The sequence below is a fragment of the Microtus pennsylvanicus genome, chromosome 21, assembly GCF_037038515.1.
Source record: "Microtus pennsylvanicus isolate mMicPen1 chromosome 21, mMicPen1.hap1, whole genome shotgun sequence".
Taxonomy (NCBI): Eukaryota; Metazoa; Chordata; class Mammalia; order Rodentia; family Cricetidae; genus Microtus; species Microtus pennsylvanicus.
In genome coordinates this window covers 6764364-6781627 of record NC_134599.1, presented here as the reverse complement: position 1 = coordinate 6781627, position 17264 = coordinate 6764364, and the positions used below count along the sequence as shown (strand labels likewise).

Genomic DNA, 17264 nt, shown 5'->3' with positions numbered 1-17264 from the left:
GGGAAAGATCATTTGGTGCTGGTCCTTCTGAGGCTGGCTTAGCTGGCTTCAGATGAGCCCAGGTACATCCCTTTTCCTGAAAACTGTGTAACTTCTTCTTCATGACAGAAAAAAAAATCCATTGAGTATACAGACATATTTAACGCCCATTCCTCTGCGGCTGCTCACATATGGCTCCATAACTTAGCTGTTATGAATGCTGCTGCGGTAAACGCTGATGTGCAAGTGTCTCTGTCACATCAAACATCCATACATTGTTTGAATAAATTCCAAATATTTATATTCATTCATCATTCTGTAAGATCTCGCCTACCCAGTTAGGTGTACTATGTTTACGTTCAATAGCAATTTCTCTGCCCTATCTTACATTTTTGAGTAGTTTTGCAAAGTGTAAGTCAGGATGGGCGGTTGTTTTCTTTTAGCACACTGAAGAATTTATTCTGCTATTTTCTGATGCCTGATATTTCTGAAAACACACCAGCTCTTCACCTCACTATTCATGTGGCTATGATAGCTCTTTTATTTGGGGACAAGTATTAGAAACCTGAGTCCTCTTCAAGAGCAACCAGTGCTCTTAACGCTTGAGCCACCTCTCCAGCACCCCACATTTGAATTCACAATCCTCTTAGCGTCCGTCTCCGCATCCCATATTGAGAATTGATACACTTTTATTTTTCTCTTTGTTATTTGCCACTGTCTTAGCTCCTTTCCTGTCCTCTGACTGCTCTAACAGAATGGGAAAGGTTCAGTTCTGCTCAGTCTCCCAAGGTTATGGTCCACTGGGGAAATCGTGGCCGTGGGAGCTTAGGGTAGCGGTAACATTGCTTCTGCAGTAAAGAAGAGATCAGCGAGGAGTCCAGACTGCAACTCGCTTCTCTTTCCCCACGGACACAATCTGGGTTCCCAGAGAAGGGTGCCTTGTTTCCTCTGAGCATGTGACACTTTGAGAACCTTTTTTTTTTAAATAAGGTCTTAGTTACTTTATACAGGGCATTCTTTGTCCCAACTCTTTTCCTAACCCAGATTTTTCTAGAGTCTGACACTGGCGTGACTTAGGATTTCAGGGTGGCCTCTGAGGTTTCACTGTTGCTCCTTGGGTTTTTGTTTTGTTTTGTTCCCATACCAGATTTCTCGCTCTTTGACATGTGATAATCAATTCAGCCCGAACCTGTAAAATTAAAAGAACTCATTTGAGTCCTATAAGTAGCAATCCAAGAAGTATAGGTCCAGGAGCCTTTGGATCCATATTCTAGAGAAGATGGGGAAAGTAGGGATCTGTATGGGCAAGCAGTTGAATGCTGGGTAAGAACAGGATCCATGTAACCAATAGAAGACAAAGAATAAGAATCTGCATACTAGTAACATGTCCATAAAACCGAGTTTCTTGCCTGAAAAGCTACTGACTCTTTGATATCTACCCCAAATGGCAATTCTTCCATTCTTTCTTAAGAAATTAATCGTGGTCTTCTGTGTTCACTGATATCTTTCTTTCTTTTCTGTTTCTTTTCTCTCCTCCTCTTCTTCTCTCTTTTGTTTTTTTTTTTTTTTTTTTTTTGAGACAGTGTTCTCTGTGTAGCCCTGGCTATCCTGGAGCTTACTCTGTAGACCAGGCTGGCCTTGAACTCATAGAGATCCACCTGCCTCTGCCTCCTAAGTGCTGGAATTAGAGGTGTGTGCCACCACAGCTCGGCTGATATATTTCTATGACATTTAGCCCACCCCATCTTTATTTATATATTTAAAAAAGAAAAACTATCTCCCTTCATTACACACACCAATCCAAATTCCCACTCCCTCCCTTCCTCTCACTCCATCCACATACCTCCCACCTTACCCCATCCATCCTCAGAGAAGTTAAGGCACATGGCTTTGGGGAAGGTCCATGGCCCTCTCTACTATATCTGGGTTGATCAAGGTATCCATCCAAAGAGAGTAGGTTCCCAAAAAGCCAGTACATGCAGTAGGGCCAGTAGTCCCGCAATCTGCCCCAGCCATACAACTGTCACCCACATTCAGAGGGACTAGTTTGATCCTATGCTTGTTCCTTCCCAGTTTAGCTGAAGTTGGTGAGCTCCCATTAGCTCAGGTAGACTGTTTCAGTGGGTGAACCCATCGTGATCTTGACCTCTTTGCTCATGTTCTCATTCCTTCCTTCCACTCTTCAACTGGACTTTGGGAGCTCAGTCCAGTGCTCCGATGTGGGTCTCTGCCTCTGTTTCCATCAGTTGCTGGATGACATTTAAGATATTCATCAGTCTGACTACAGGGCAAATTAAGATTGGGGTCCCTCTCCTCTATTGCTTAGGGTCTTAGCTGGGGTCATCCTTGTGAATTCCTATATTTAGAGCCATGTTTCTTGTGGCTCCCTCAATCAAGCTATCTCTTTCCTTGCTCTCATCTCTGTCCTTCCTCCATCTCGACTATCCCATTCCCTCAAGTTCTCCTCACCCCTCTCCTTCTCCCCTAGCCTTCCCCTTCTCCCCTCCCTTCTCCATCCACCCCGTGCTCCCAATTTTGTCAGGCGATCTTGTCTATTTTGACTTTCCAGGTGGACCTATATATGTTTTTCTTAGAGTTCACTTTATTACTTTGCTTCTCTAGGATCATGAATTATAGGCTCAATGTCCTTTGTTTGTAGCTAGTATTCACTTATGAGTGAGTACATACCATATTCATCTTTTTGGGTCTGGGTTACCTCAAAAAGATGCTCAATCATACTACAAGGGCATTTGTTCAATTATGTTCATAGCAGCATTATTTGTAATAGCCAGAATCTAGAAGCAACCTAGATGGCCCACAACTGAAGAATGGATAAAGAAAATGTGGCACATTTACACATTAGAGTACTATTCAGCAGTAAAAAATAACAACATCTTGAATTTTGCATACAAATGGTTGGAATTAGAAAACACTATCCTGAGTGAGTTACCCCATTTTTTAAAAATTACATTTGTAAACACTCAGGAGGCAGAAGTGGGACCCCTGTGAGCTCCAGATCAGCTTGATCGACAGAGCGAGTTTCAGGACAGCCAGGTTTCTCAGAGAAACCCTGTCTCGAAAAACAAAAACAAAACAAAATGAAAATTATTTGTGTGTGTGTGTGTGTGTGTACATGTGTGCGTAGGACATGGGGCCAGGGGCATGTGGAAGTAGAGGACAACCTGAAAGAGTCTTTTCATGTACCATACTGGTCATAGGGATTGAACATAGGTTGTCAAGGCTTGGCCACAGGTATCTTTAGCCACTGAGTCGTTTTGCTGACTCCCACATGGCATCTTACCTGTTTGGTTGGCTATTTTCCTTATGAATGCAAGTCTCTAGAGTACAGGACTCATACACACAATAATCTAGGACTAATTTGTATGTGTGTACATCCAAGTACAAATGCCCATGGCACGCGTGTGGAGGTGAAGACGACTTGTGGAAATTGCTTTTCTTCTTTTACTCTGTGGGCTCCAGAGACAGAACTCAGGTCATTAGGCTTGGTGTCAAACACCTGTGCCTACAGGGCAATCTTGCTGGTCCCTTAGTATACTTAATAAATTATTCACACGTAATTCGATGAGATGGTAACTAATAATATGGTTACAGATGACAACCGTGTTGATATCTGATATAAAATGTGTCAATATCCCATAGATAAGGTGAGAAGTGTTGTTCATAAAACCCCCAATCTAGAGCATAAACCTGACTTTGTTTCTTTTTGTGTTTCTCTAGATTTCACAGAAAAATGAACAATTCCAGAAACATCTATTTACAGGTCAAAATGATTCTCTCCTTATTGATCAGCTCAAGGCTGGTGACTGATCAACCGTGGGCCATGCTTTCAAACTCTAGTCTTGAACAGCAGGTGGAAGAAAGTGGAAAAAGAGGGTGTTCCTGGAGAGTACCCCCATCTTTCTGACATCTTCGCTTCCAAAGTCATGCAGACAGCTCCATAACTCCTACATTGTTTGCTTTCCTCGTGCTTCTATGTCCCATACATTTTCATGGAAAGCCCAAAATATGGGGCAGGAGAGTGGGCAAAAATTAACTACCAAGAGTTTGGTGAGGGAGGTCCATCTCCTTATTTCGCTACCACGGATGTGGATGTGGGGTAGACATCTTTAAAGGAAAAGATGTATTGGGAACCTGTGTCCCTCACTACTGCATTCCAGGGTCACTTCTAGTACATGATGAAGACAGTATAGTTTGCTTGCAAAACAAAACTTGATAGCTGGGCCGTACCACTCATCAGTTTCACGATGTGACTTCATCTTTGCTCCCCTAATTGTTAGATGATGTCAGTAGTCACTATGCTCATGGTCTCTTTACTCCTGTTACAGTTTCACAGCTGAAAAAAGCTGGAATGATGAATATCATTGAAGCTGATCTAACAAGGTAAGCAGAGTCTATCTCCAGACTGTCCTATGACAAATAACATGATGGCTGATTTCATGTCAACATGATCCAAACTGGCAGCATTTTGGAAGAGATTGCCCTCTCTAGATTGCCCTGTGGACAAGCCTGTGCTGCTTTTTTAAATTTTTTTTTTATTTTTGGTTTTTCGAGACAGGGCTTCTCTGTGTAGCCCTGGCTGTCCTAGAACTCACTCTGTAGACCAGACAGGCCTTGAACTCAGAGATCTACCTGCCTCTGCCTCCAAAGTGCTGGGATTACAGGTGTGTGCCACCACTGCCCGGCTACATTTTCTTAATTGATGATTGATATAGGAAGGTCCAGCTCACTGTGGGTGATGCCTGGTGGTCTCAAGTAGCACAAGAAGGCAGGGTGAGCAAGCCATGAAAGCAATCCAGTAAGCAGGGTTCCTCCACGGCCTTTGCATCAGCTGCTTCCTCCTGGGTCCATCTTGCACTGAGGTCCTACCATGACTTCCATCAGCAATGGAGTGTAACCTGAGAACTGTAAGCTGAAACAAACCCTGTCCCCCTAAGTTTGTGGTCATCGTGTTTCAATACAACAATGGAAATCCTAGCTGCAACACCATCTTAACCGTAGATGCTGTATGTAAAATCCTGGGACTTTTACTTCCTTTACTGTGACAGCAATTGCCTCCTTCCTAAATTAACTTCCTATTCTTATTGGCTGGCTTACTGGTACTTTAATATCACTTCAATTCTACTGACATCCCCTTTTGTGTTCAGTATTTCAGCACACTCTACTGGCTGGAGCCAGGAATATTTATTCAGATCCATAGACGGGAGTCTTCAAAATATCTTGCAACGTTTGGAAAATGCAAGGTCAGGAAACAGTTTCTGGGTAGGGGAGAGAGAGAGGGAGTAAAAGGAGGGAGGTAAAAGAAAAGTGAGTTTGAGCAATGGAGAATAATATTTTAAGCCTTATTTATTCCATGTTTTATATGGGTATTTTACTTGCATGTGTGTTTGTGCACCACATTCATGACTGATGCCCACAGAGGCCAGAAGAGGGCATTGGATCCCCTGGCACTGGAGTTACAAATGTTTGTAGACTACCATGTGGGTGTTGGTAAGCAAACTTGGGTCCTCTGGAAGAGCAGACACTACTCTTAACTGCTGAGCCATATCTCTAGGCCCCAAAGTGTGTGTGTATGTGTGTGTGTGTGTGTACACATCATGTACATGGTGGTCAGAGGAGAAGCCACAGGAGTCAGTTCTTTCCTTCTAACATGTGGGTCTTAGGGATCGAACACAGGCCTTCTGGCTTAATGGCAAGCACAGGTTGTGCGTGTGTGCATGTGTGTGTGTGTGCATGTATGTGTTTGCAAAACTTGGGTGTCATTTCTGGGGAGCCATGCAGCTGGATTTTTGAGATAATTAGCCTTGGCTGTCCAGTGAGCCCCAGGGCATCCACTTTTCTCTGCTTCCCCAGCACTGGGGCACTGTGTCCCTTTCTTTTCATGTGGGTCCTGGGGATGGAACTCAGCTTCTCTCTTTGTACAGCATGTCCTTTCCTCACTCACTCACACATCTTGCTCTTGGTGGAGGGATTCTTTACATAAACAACTGATGTTTGTGAATGCAACCCCTCCTTTCATCTCTCCCTTAGACCAAAAATGTTTTGAACTTGAAACAATCACTCTCTCTCTTCTTACTAATTTTATGCCTACTGATCCCAAAGAAAATGAAAACATTTCTTTTTGTCAGGTCAACACTTATGAAAAACTTAAAAGAGTCCCAAGATTGGTCTTCCTCCAGCTCTGACATTGTGGGTACGACGGGAAACCGTTCTTCTGACTCCAGCATATCTTCTGTATCATATAGTGACAGCTCGAACCCATCCCTTCCAGTCTTTCCTGGAAGAGCAACGCGGCAAGTCCGGAGCCATAGCTTCCCTGCTTTCTCCCGAAAGGAACCGCCCGCTCCCAGGAGCCGGGGCTCATCCCTGCCTACTTTTCCAAAGACAGATCTTAAGAAATCTCTTTTAAATGAGAGCATAGGCCCCCTAGTATGGGCTCCATTCGAGCTCTCTCCTATAGTCAGAGGAGAACTGGAAGGACATATATCACATAAGGATTCGACTTTGGGGGCACAAGTGGTGCCTCTGCCTGTGAAGAAATCCTGGGAAATACGTAACGAATTGATGAATGTACAAGGAGTCCCTGAACAAGGGCTCCCCAAAACTCAGTTACGTACACTCCTGCCTCAGAGGGCTGAGCAAAATACCAACCAATCTCCAGATGCTCCATCGTTTCATGTCCATGTAAACGTTGGGGTGAATTCTGAATTAAGCAGGACGGAAGTGTCACAGACGCTGACCTCAAACAAGCAGTTACAGTCTGCGAATGACCACCAGGTTCTTAGCTACAACCCTGTAGTTATATCAATGGGCACTCCAGCTCCCATTAACATAGTTCGGGAAAAGGATCCAAGGCATGTGTTAGAGCTGAATATAGATCAGAGGGTCCCCGGTCTTCCAGAACAACGGATACAGCCACAAAGGGCACAGGTAACTGACGTGGAACTGACAGCCCAGGTACCACGCTCAGCCATGGTCAGCAGAAAGGTCACTCCAATGGCACTGCTTCAGGTTATGGGCTTGATGGGAATGATCCCAGAATCACATGCTCAGGTGATAGACTGCGTGGGGTTTCCTCCGCAGCCACCAAATCAAGCAGAAACAATGAATCTAACTCCTCAGCCATCAGAACAAGTAATTGAACCAAAAACAGTAAAAATTCAGTATTCAGCTACGGAATCAAAGAGTATGGCCTCAAGACAGAGTCCAGTCAAAGATAATATGAAGGTAACTCCTGCAGAATTGCTTCGCATCATGGATTCCATGGGGTTGATTAATGAATTATACCCACATGTCATAAAACCAGCAGAAATAGCCCCAAAGCCACAATACCAAGTCATGGAATCGGCAAAGGTGGATATACTGCATGGCCACCAAGAAATACCACCAGAAGATAAGAGTCTAGGGCTACAGCAATCAGTTCTGGGAACTGTGGAAGTGATCCCCCAGCCTCAGCATAAAGTCATGGGAATACCGAACACGACCTTGGGCCCACAGAATCAAGCCACAGAACACATTGGGATTGCTCCCGGTCCAATACATGAACATATATTGGAAATTAGCTCAAGTGCACTTCCTAAAGCCATTGATTATACGAAAGCAACCCCAGTGGCACAACAAACCATGGATTTCATGCAGAAAATTCCACCAGGAGAGCCACACATTACAGAACCTAGGGCTTTGATCCAAACTGAAAAGTTGACCACACTGCCAGCCCAGCCAGACGTTCTGACTTCTACTGTCCCAAGAGGAGCAGCAGAATCTCGAGGCATACCTCCACAGCTACCGTCTACAGTCCTAGCGTCATCAGGAGTGATTCTGCTACCATCAGGTCAATCCCTGCATGCTCTAAAGGTGACCCCGATAGTACAGGCGCCACCTGGGGTGAGAATGATCCCACCACTCCAAGTTGTAGAGCCTCCTGGTTTGACTCCACAGCCAGTGGCTCAAGTCAAAGAACCTCTGGACTTGCCTTCTGGGTTCCAGGTTCAAGCTGGAGACTCTGTGGGGATGACTCTACAACATCAAGGCGCAGAGGGTGTGTCTTTGACTCCAGGACTGTCTCAGCAGGTCATGGACCCTTCAAAGTTTACCCCACGGCACCAAGACTTAGACTATTCCGAAGTGAGCCCAAGGCAAAGTCACAAAATCCCAGAAAGGGGTGGGACCTCTGACACCCAGCCCCAGATGAAGAATTCTGTAGAGATGACAGAGGTACATAATCAAATAATGGAACCTGTGAGAACAATCACAGCACCACTAGATCAAGGTACAATACCCATAGGAAGGAGCCAAAAACATCACATTACAGAAGCGGAAGTGGTGCCAGTTACACCACTACTTCAGGAAATGAAACATTTGGGGGGAAACTCAATCCCACAGCCTAAGGTTATGGATTCAACGAATTTATCCCCGGAATTACAAAACGTAAAATCTGAGCACCTAATCCCAGATCAAAGATTGCGAAATATGAAATCTGTGGACATAGCCATGGCTTTAGTCCCAGAAAAAGTAAAATATGAACCACCGACCTCAAGAGTGGTATCTACAGATTTGACCCTAGAATTGCATCAGCTGACTATGCAGTTTGAGGAATTAACCCACAGGCCACAATTGCAAAGTGAGGAATCTGTGCCATCAGCCCCTGAATCTCAACTTCAAGATGTGAAATCTGGCCAAGTGATAGTTGAAGCACAACTCCAAAACATACAGTCTGCTGGGCTGGCCCCAGGTCCACAGGTGCAAAATGATAAATCAGTACATTTGACCCCTGGTTCACAGGCTCAAGGTATGCAAAGGGTTGTTCATTCAGCCCCATCGCAGGAGTTACAAGGAGATACAAAAATGGTGGCGTTGGCTCCAAGACCATTACTTGAAGATAAATCTGTGAACTTGACCCGAAAACCATATTCACAAAGCACCAGCTTTGAGAAGACAGCCCATGTACCATTGCTCGAAGATAGAAAGACTCTGTTGGTAGAAGGTAGGAGTTTAATTCCCGAGGCACTGGTGGAAAGTGTGAATCTTAGTGAATTGGTCCCAAGCACACACCTTTGTGCGGTAAAATCCTTAGAAGTGAACCCCGACCCAAGTTATCATTTCCTGGAACCTGCAGAATTGGCCCTACGGCATCAAGCCCCAGAAGAAAGAGTGGGCTCTGACATTTGTCATCAGGTGGAAGAATCTGTTGAGCTGACACAATCATCATTAGGAATGAGGCTGATGCCACTGCGCCAAACCTCAGACTCTATGGAGATGTACTCACCACCACTCCAAGAAACTCTTGAAACTAGGAACCAGGTTGTAAAAGAGATGGAAGAGACTCCAGAATCACAAAATGTAATTAAAGATGCTCTGGATTTGCTACCAGACTCAGAAGTGCAGAATATGAACTCAGCGGTGATGGCCCCAGAACCACAGCCCTCAGATGGGAAGTTTCTTCATGGGACTCTAGAATCGTGTTCAGAAATAACTCTAAGACCAGAATACGAAGGGAGAGAGACTATCAGATTAACATTACCTAAAGTTGATGATACTCAGGGGGCCATGATAGAACCATATTCAGAAATGGGATCTCTGGAGTTGGGTCTAGAACCAGGAGTGCAAGGTGAGAAATCGGAGTCCTTGGCTCAACATTTGCAATCTGGGGAAGTAATTGGTAAACCACCTGTACTAGCTGTAGAGACTATCACACTAACTACAGGACCCAAACCACACATTAAACATGTGATCCCAGGGCCCCAGCTCAAAGTCAAACTTAGGCAAATGGATACAGAATCACAGTTGCAAAATGAATCTATAAATGTAACACGACAGTCATCTCTAGGAGAGGTAGGTCCTGAAAAGACAAAGCCAGAGTCAGGGCCACAAAGTCCATCATCGAAGGAACTGATTGAGGAGACACAGCCCCTGAAAGTGAAATCTGTGCATTTAAATCTAGGCCCACAGCAGCTACGTATCAAATCTGGGTTGATTCCAGGGCCACAACTGCAAAGTGTCAGATTTCCAAAGTTCTACCAAGGGGGAAAACGAGGAAATTTCATCTCAGGCCCTCCACGTTATGGTGTGAAATCTGATGAGGCACGATCACGTTCCCCAGTACCAGAAATCAGATCATCAGATTATATCCTGGGGCCAAATCTTCCAGAAGCAAAACTGCAACATGTGAAGCCTGTGGAAGGAAATGTAGGACCATGCTTGCAAGCTGTGAAATTCTCTGATATGACCCCTGAGCCCAAGCACCAAGGTTTCAGATGTACACAGGTCATACCAGCTATTCACTTTCAAGCTAGGAAGTCTCAGGGACTTTTGCCAGAATCCTTTTTGCCATTAAGCCAAGAGCCACAGGTTGAAGATAGGAAGCTTGTTCTACCTATGGAAGAATCAGAGTTTCATAGCAGGAAACACACAATACCAGCCTCTGAACTACAATATCCAAGCGTGATATCTGAGGAGGTAAACCCGGAACTGCGGCAACAAGATACCAAAGTTTCTGAGTTCGCTTCTAGGCTAATACTTCAAGAGGTCAAATTTGGGGCGCAAACTCCAGAACCGTTGTTTCACGGTATGCATTCTATGACTCCAGAGTTGGGGATACGTAATCCAAAGCTAGCGAAGATGACCCCAGAGCTCAACGATACAAAGCAGGTGAGTTTTAACTCGGGGCCGTGCCTGCAAAATGTCATTTTTTTTGATGGAACATCAGGAACTCAATCTCAAGGTGTGACGACTTCAGAGTTACACTTGGGGCCACAGTTGGAATGTGTAAAAATGTTTGAGTTTACCACACAGCCAGAGAGGCAAGGGATGAAGCCAGAGTTAATAATACAGGAGACGCTGTTTGAAGACAGGGCATATGTCACAAAGAATCAAGCACCAAGCTTTGAAGATGAGATGTCTTATAAACTACCATCTGAGCCACAGATACCAATGGCAGAATCAGTGAGATTGACTCCTGGGATACAGCTAGCAAGTGTAGACCATTCTGAGTTGGTTGGAAGACCAGAGGCACAAGGTATAGAATCTTCTGAATCGATCCCTGGGCAGCATTTGGGACATATAAAACGTGTGGAGAAGGTCACAGCGTCAAAGCAGGAAGAGTTAATGCCAGGGCCACATTTGGGAGATGTGAAATCTATGGAGTTAAGGTCAAAGTCAGAGAGGGAAAAAGTCAAAGCTATACTGTTAACCCCAGGGAAACAAGCAGGAGATAAAGAACCTGAGGAGCTGCCCCCGGGCCCCAACTTGAAAGGTTTAAAATCTGAGTTACTACCTTCAAGACCACAGTTAGAGAATAAGAAATCTGTGGTCTTAACTCTAGGACAATGTCCAGAGAGGATAAAATCTACAGTGGTATCCCCATGTAGCTCCCAGTCAGATGGTACAAAAACTGTGAAGTTATCTGGACAGGATGACCAGATAACTGTAAGATCACCCGAGTGGAAAGGTGGGGTTTTAGACCAGCTGAGCAAACATTTTGAGTCAGAAAATGTGTTGTCCATGAAGTCATGTCAAGAAGCCAAACCTGCAGATAAAAAACCCAAAAAGATCAAATTTAAAGTACAATTTAAAGATACACCATCATTTGAATCGACTCCTAAACCAGTTGTTCACAGTGTAAAACCTGAAGAGGCCCAAGATGAACCCCAGGTGCCAAGTATGAAACCATGCCAGGTGACTCCAGGGCCACAGGAGCAGCAGGTTAAAGTCTCAGAGCCAATGTTAGAGCCACCATTTCAAGATGTGAAAACCATGGTGCTCACAGAGCCACACACTGGAAGTACAAAATCTGTCCGATGGATACCAATATCTGAGTTTCAAAGTGAGAAATGGGTAGGGTCAGACTTGAGGTTGCAATCTCAAAGTGCCAAACCTACAGAATTGAAGCCGTCTACAGAATGGAGGGGTGTGAGGCCCTCTGAATTGACTGTCAGGTCTAAAATAATTGAAGAACAAAAATCTGTAGGGTTGCATCTTGAGCCACAGTCAAAGCAAGTAAAAACCTCTCCGTTAGCACTAGGGCTTCAGAAAACAAAAACTTTGAACTTAACATCAGAGCCACAACCTCAAGGAATCAAAACTGTGGATCAAAACAAAGATCCATCAGTTGTAAGTGTTAGATCTGTTCAGTGGATACCAGGACCTGAGTTCCACAGCATGAAGTGTTTAGGGTTAAATCGTGGGTCACAATCTCAAGGTGTCAAATCTACAGAACAGAAACCATCCATACAGTTGGGAGGTGTGAAACGACCTGAAAAGACTGTAAGGCCAAAATTTCAAGGGAATAAATATGCAGATTTTAACCTTGAGCTACAGCACATAAAAACCCCTGAGGCATCCCCAAAACCAGAGTTACAAGAAGGGGAAAACTCAGAGCCACGGTCTGAGTGTGTAAAAAGTGTGGCATTACACGACGGATCAGAGCCACGGGCTGAGTGTGTAAAAAGTGTGGCATTACACCACGGATCAGAGCCACAGTCTGAGTGTGTAAAAAGTGTGGCATCACACGACGGATCAGAGCCACGGGCTGAATGTGTAAAAAGTGTGGCATTACACCACGGATCAGAGCCACAGGCTGAGTGTGTAAAAAGTGTGGCATTACACGACGGATCAGAGCCACAGGCTGAGTGTGTAAAAAGTGTGGCATTACACGACAGATCAGAGCCACAGGCTGAGTGTGTAAAAAGTGTGGCATTACACGACGGATCAGAGCCACGGGCTGAGTGTGTAAAAAGTGTGGCATCACACGACGGATCAGAGCCACGGGCTGAGTGTGTAAAAAGTGTGGCATTACACCACGGATCAGAGCCACGGGCTGAGTGTGTAAAAAGTGTGGCATTACACCACGGATCAGAGCCACAGGCTGAGTGTGTAAAAAGTGTGGCATTACACCAAGGATCAGAGCCACGGGCTGAGTGTGTAAAAAGTGTGGCATTACACCACGGATCAGAGCCACAGGCTGAGTGTGTAAAAAGTGTGGCATTACACCAAGGATCAGAGCCACGGGCTGAGTGTGTAAAAAGGGTGGCATTACACCACGGATCAGAGCCACGGGCTGAGTGTGTAAAAAGTGTGGCATTACACGACAGATCAGAGCCACAGGCTGAGTGTGTAAAAAGTGTGGCATTACACGACGGATCAGAGCCACGGGCTGAGTGTGTAAAAAGTGTGGCATTACACGACGGATCAGAGCCACGGGCTGAGTGTGTAAAAAGTGTGGCATTACACGACGGATCAGAGCCACGGGCTGAGTGTGTAAAAAGTGTGGCATTACACGACGGATCAGAGCCACGGGCTGAGTGTGTAAAAAGTGTGGCATTACACGACGGATCAGAGCCACGGGCTGAGTGTGTAAAAAGTGTGGCATTACACCATGGATTACAGCTTGAAAATACAAAATCTGTTCAGTGGATCCCAGCGTCTGGCTATCAAGCTAAGAAATCTATGCTGAATCTTAGGTTACAAGCTGAAGATGTCACGGCTAAAGAGTTAAACCCTTTGGCACAACCAAGGAATGTGAAGACTTCTAATGAGTTGACTACAGGGCTGAAGTTACAAAGTAAACAACCTACAGGGTCAACCCCGGAACAACAGTCTCATGGGTTCAAAACTATTGATTTTAAATCGGAGCTCCAGTTTAGAAGTATGAAAGGATGTGACCCAAACTTAAGGTCAAAGATTAACAATATAAAATTCACATTTGAACCCAGGTTTCACTCAGAAGTCACAGGCTCTCCTGGATTGAACCCTGGAATGCAACCACAAGAAGTGACCTTAGGGTCACCCCCAGGAACACAACCTCAATCTGTGACATCTTTAGTGTTTAAACAAGAATCACAGGCCTCAGAAGCGAACTATGGGGTATTAAGCCGAAGGGCACAACCACAAAGCAGTATGGAGTTAAAAAGTGCAAAATCTTCTGAGTTAGCACTTCAGACAAAGCCTTGGGATATAAAATCTGAGATCAACTCTGGGCCCCAGTGGCAAAGTGCAGAATGTTCTGACTTGACACCTGAAACAGAATCCCAAAATATGAAATGTATCACGTCAAGTCAAGGTAAGCCATTTGCCAATCGAAGTATCCAGCTAGATTGTAAACATGGGTCACAGTGGCAAGGTATAAAATCCAATCCAGGTCTGAGGACAAAGTCCCAAGAAATGGAAATGGAAGACTGTGAATCGGGCCCACAGTTACAAGATCTGAAATCTTCAAGGACAATCATGGGTATAAAGGTCCAAGATGTCATATCTATGGGCTTTACTCCTGGACCACAATTACAAGGTATGCCATCTGAAGTCCTTACAGAGAAGAGGGTTCATGGTGTGAAACTGGTAGAAAGCAAACCTAGTTCAAAGTTACAAGGTAAGAAACCTGATTTCACCCCAAGGAAGATGTTTTTAGGCACAAAATCAGTAGAGCTGGACTCAGTGTCCCCTTTACAAGATTTGAAATATTCTGAGCAGATCTTGGGTATGAAACCTCAAGATGTGAACTCTATGGAATATCACGTTACAAGTATAAAATCTCCCGAGCTGTTAACACAGATAAAATCCCAAGGCATAAAAGCAATGGACTTTAATTCAGGATCACAGCCACAAAATAAAAAGCTGTCTGAGTTGGCTCATGGGAAAAAGCTCCAAAGTATGGAATCTTTGATAGTGGATGTAAATTCTTCTGCATGCACTTCAGTGTCAAGTCCTCCATGTGTGAATTCTTCCGTATGCACCCCAGGACCAAGTCCTCCGTGTGTGAATTCTTCCGTATGCACCCCAGGACCAAGTCCTCCGTGTGTGAATTCTTCCGTATGCACCCCAGGACCAAGTCCTCCGTGTGTGAATTCTTCCGTATGCACCCCAGGACCAAGTCCTCCGTGTGTGAATTCTTCCGTATGCACCCCAGGACCAAGTCCTCCGTGTGTGAATTCTTCCGTATGCACCCCAGGACCAAGTCCTCCGTGTGTGAATTCTTCCGTATGCACCCCAGGACCAAGTCCTCCGTGTGTGAATTCTTCCGTATGCACCCCAGGACCAAGTCCTCCGTGTGTGAATTCTTCCGTATGCACCCCAGGACCAAGTCCTCCGTGTGTGAATTCTTCCGTATGCACCCCAGGACCAAGTCCTCCGTGTGTGAATTCTTCCGTATGCACCCCAGGACCAAGTCCTCCGTGTATGAATTCCACTGAGTGCAATTCTAAAGCACATTTTCAAAATGTGAATTCTTCTGCATGCATTCCAAGCCAAAACCCTCAGTGTGAACATTCTAATAGGAATAATCTTGGGCCACTTCTTCAAGGAATGCATTCTGGTACAACATTTCCAGCACCACAAATGATGTGTGTAAATTCTGTTTGGTGCAGTGTCCAAACACATTTGCAAAATGTGAATTCTTCTGCATGTACTCGAAGACAAGAATCACAGTCTGCAAATTCTGTGGGATACAATCCTGGGCCACATTTAGAAGCTCCTAAACTTCAAGGTATGAAGTTTCCTGAGTTGAACCCAGGGACAGGAATTCAAAGAGAGATGCCTATAACAGTTAACCCACAACAGCACTTGCAAGATTTAAGGCTTGAATTAACTCCAGGGTCAAATATTGCAGGTATAGCACCTGCAGAATACAACCCTGGGCCACAGGAACAATGTATGAATTTTTCTGAATTGAATCCAGGATTAGAATTACAACACATAAATTTAGCGAAGCTTGGTTCAGGGCCACAGTTGCAAAACATAAAGTCCTTTGCATGGACCCCTGGATCAGAATCTCAATATACAAGATCTGTTCTATTGAGCCCTGGACCCCCCTTTCAAGGTGTGAAGCCATCTAACTTATCGGTAGGGGCAAAGTTTCAAGAGATCCCATTTTTGAAGAAGCAATTTGGGTCACGGCAGCAAACTGCACAACCCATGTTGACTCCGAAGCCTCAGTCAACTGGTGTGGACTCTTTGGAAGTTTTACCAACACCACTGCCTGAAGATAAAATGTTTCCAGAGATGAGCAAACAACCATTGCTGTTCCTGCCACGAAGTGGAAACTCTGTGGGCTTATCACCAAGTCCATTCCTTCAAAATGTGACATTTGGGAACCAAATTCCCCAAACAAATGATCAAATCACAGAACCCTCTAAGGTGACATGCAGACCAGCGCGCCACCTGGTGGACTATGCAGAGATGAACATGAAGATCAGGAACCAAGCCCCTAAATTGGTGAATTATATTCCGCTGCTCGTTTATCAAGAAGATGCGGGATCTTCAGAAATGATGAAAGGGTTGGGACACAAAAGCACAGAAACAACAGAGAAATCTATGAGGTTGACCCCCAAGCCAACGGATACAGTCACAGAATCATTGGGGATGCCGCAGCAGCCAGAGCTTCAAGTGCCAGGATTTGCTCATCTGACTCCAACACTAAGTGAACAAGATTCAAATGCCTCAGAACTGACCCCACAGAAAAACTACCAGAGCCTAGAAACCCTGGAGTTACTTTCTAGTTCGTGGCCTCAAGTGAAAGATTTCAAGCAGTCACAGACCCAACCAGCCACAGGATCTAAGAGCATGACCCTCGACCTCAAGAATCATGCCACAGAAATGACGGGGCTAACTTGTAAGATAAGACAAGAGAAAGAATTTCTTAGAGTGTCTTTAACGCCAGTGAACAGAGAGACTGAATGTGTTGAAAAATCTCCACGGCCATATCCTCAAGACTTAGAACCTGTGATGGGGAGCTCCGAGAAAAGATCCCCAAGGGAACAATCTGTAGCCTCATCACCAAGGCCATTCTATCATGTTCCAGATTCTGCTCCGGGGATAACACCAGGACCTCAGATTCCCGAATCTGTAGGTTTGACCTCTAAGCCATGGCTGCAAAGGGAAGAATTCCTAGAGTTGGCCGCCAAGCCAACCAATCAAGTTCTGGGAAATACAGCCTCTGTAGAGCTGCCGTTTGAAGAACGTCAGACAGAAGAGGTAGGAAGTGGTCTACCAACGCCCCAGAAGACAAGCATTGAAAAAGCGAACGTCACTCCAATAGAATCACTGGATCAGATTATAAACTTTCTAACGGTCGGCCCAAAGCCACTCGATCAAATGACAGAACCTGCAAAGACACAGCTTCAAGTTCCTCAAGTCTCTAAATCTCTGACAGTGATTCCTGGACCACCACTTAAAGTTATAGAGTCAGTGATGATACCGGAGCCAACCTCTCAAGGGTCAAAATATGTTGATTTGACTCCCAAACTGCATGATATGATAGTTTCAGAGTTTGCTTCAAG

At 44.9% G+C, this 17264-nt stretch overlaps 1 long non-coding RNA gene across 2 annotated transcripts in view; it reads right to left on the bottom strand.

Moving 5' to 3' along the window:
- Positions 1-595: 595 nt before the first annotated feature.
- LOC142839172 (uncharacterized) overlaps positions 596-17264 on the bottom strand; it is a 33760-nt gene continuing 17091 nt past the window's right edge. For both annotated transcript variants that reach the window (XR_012908707.1, XR_012908706.1), the window contains exon 3: positions 596-1168. This is a non-coding gene — a long non-coding RNA (uncharacterized LOC142839172). The remainder of the gene's footprint in view (positions 1169-17264) is intronic.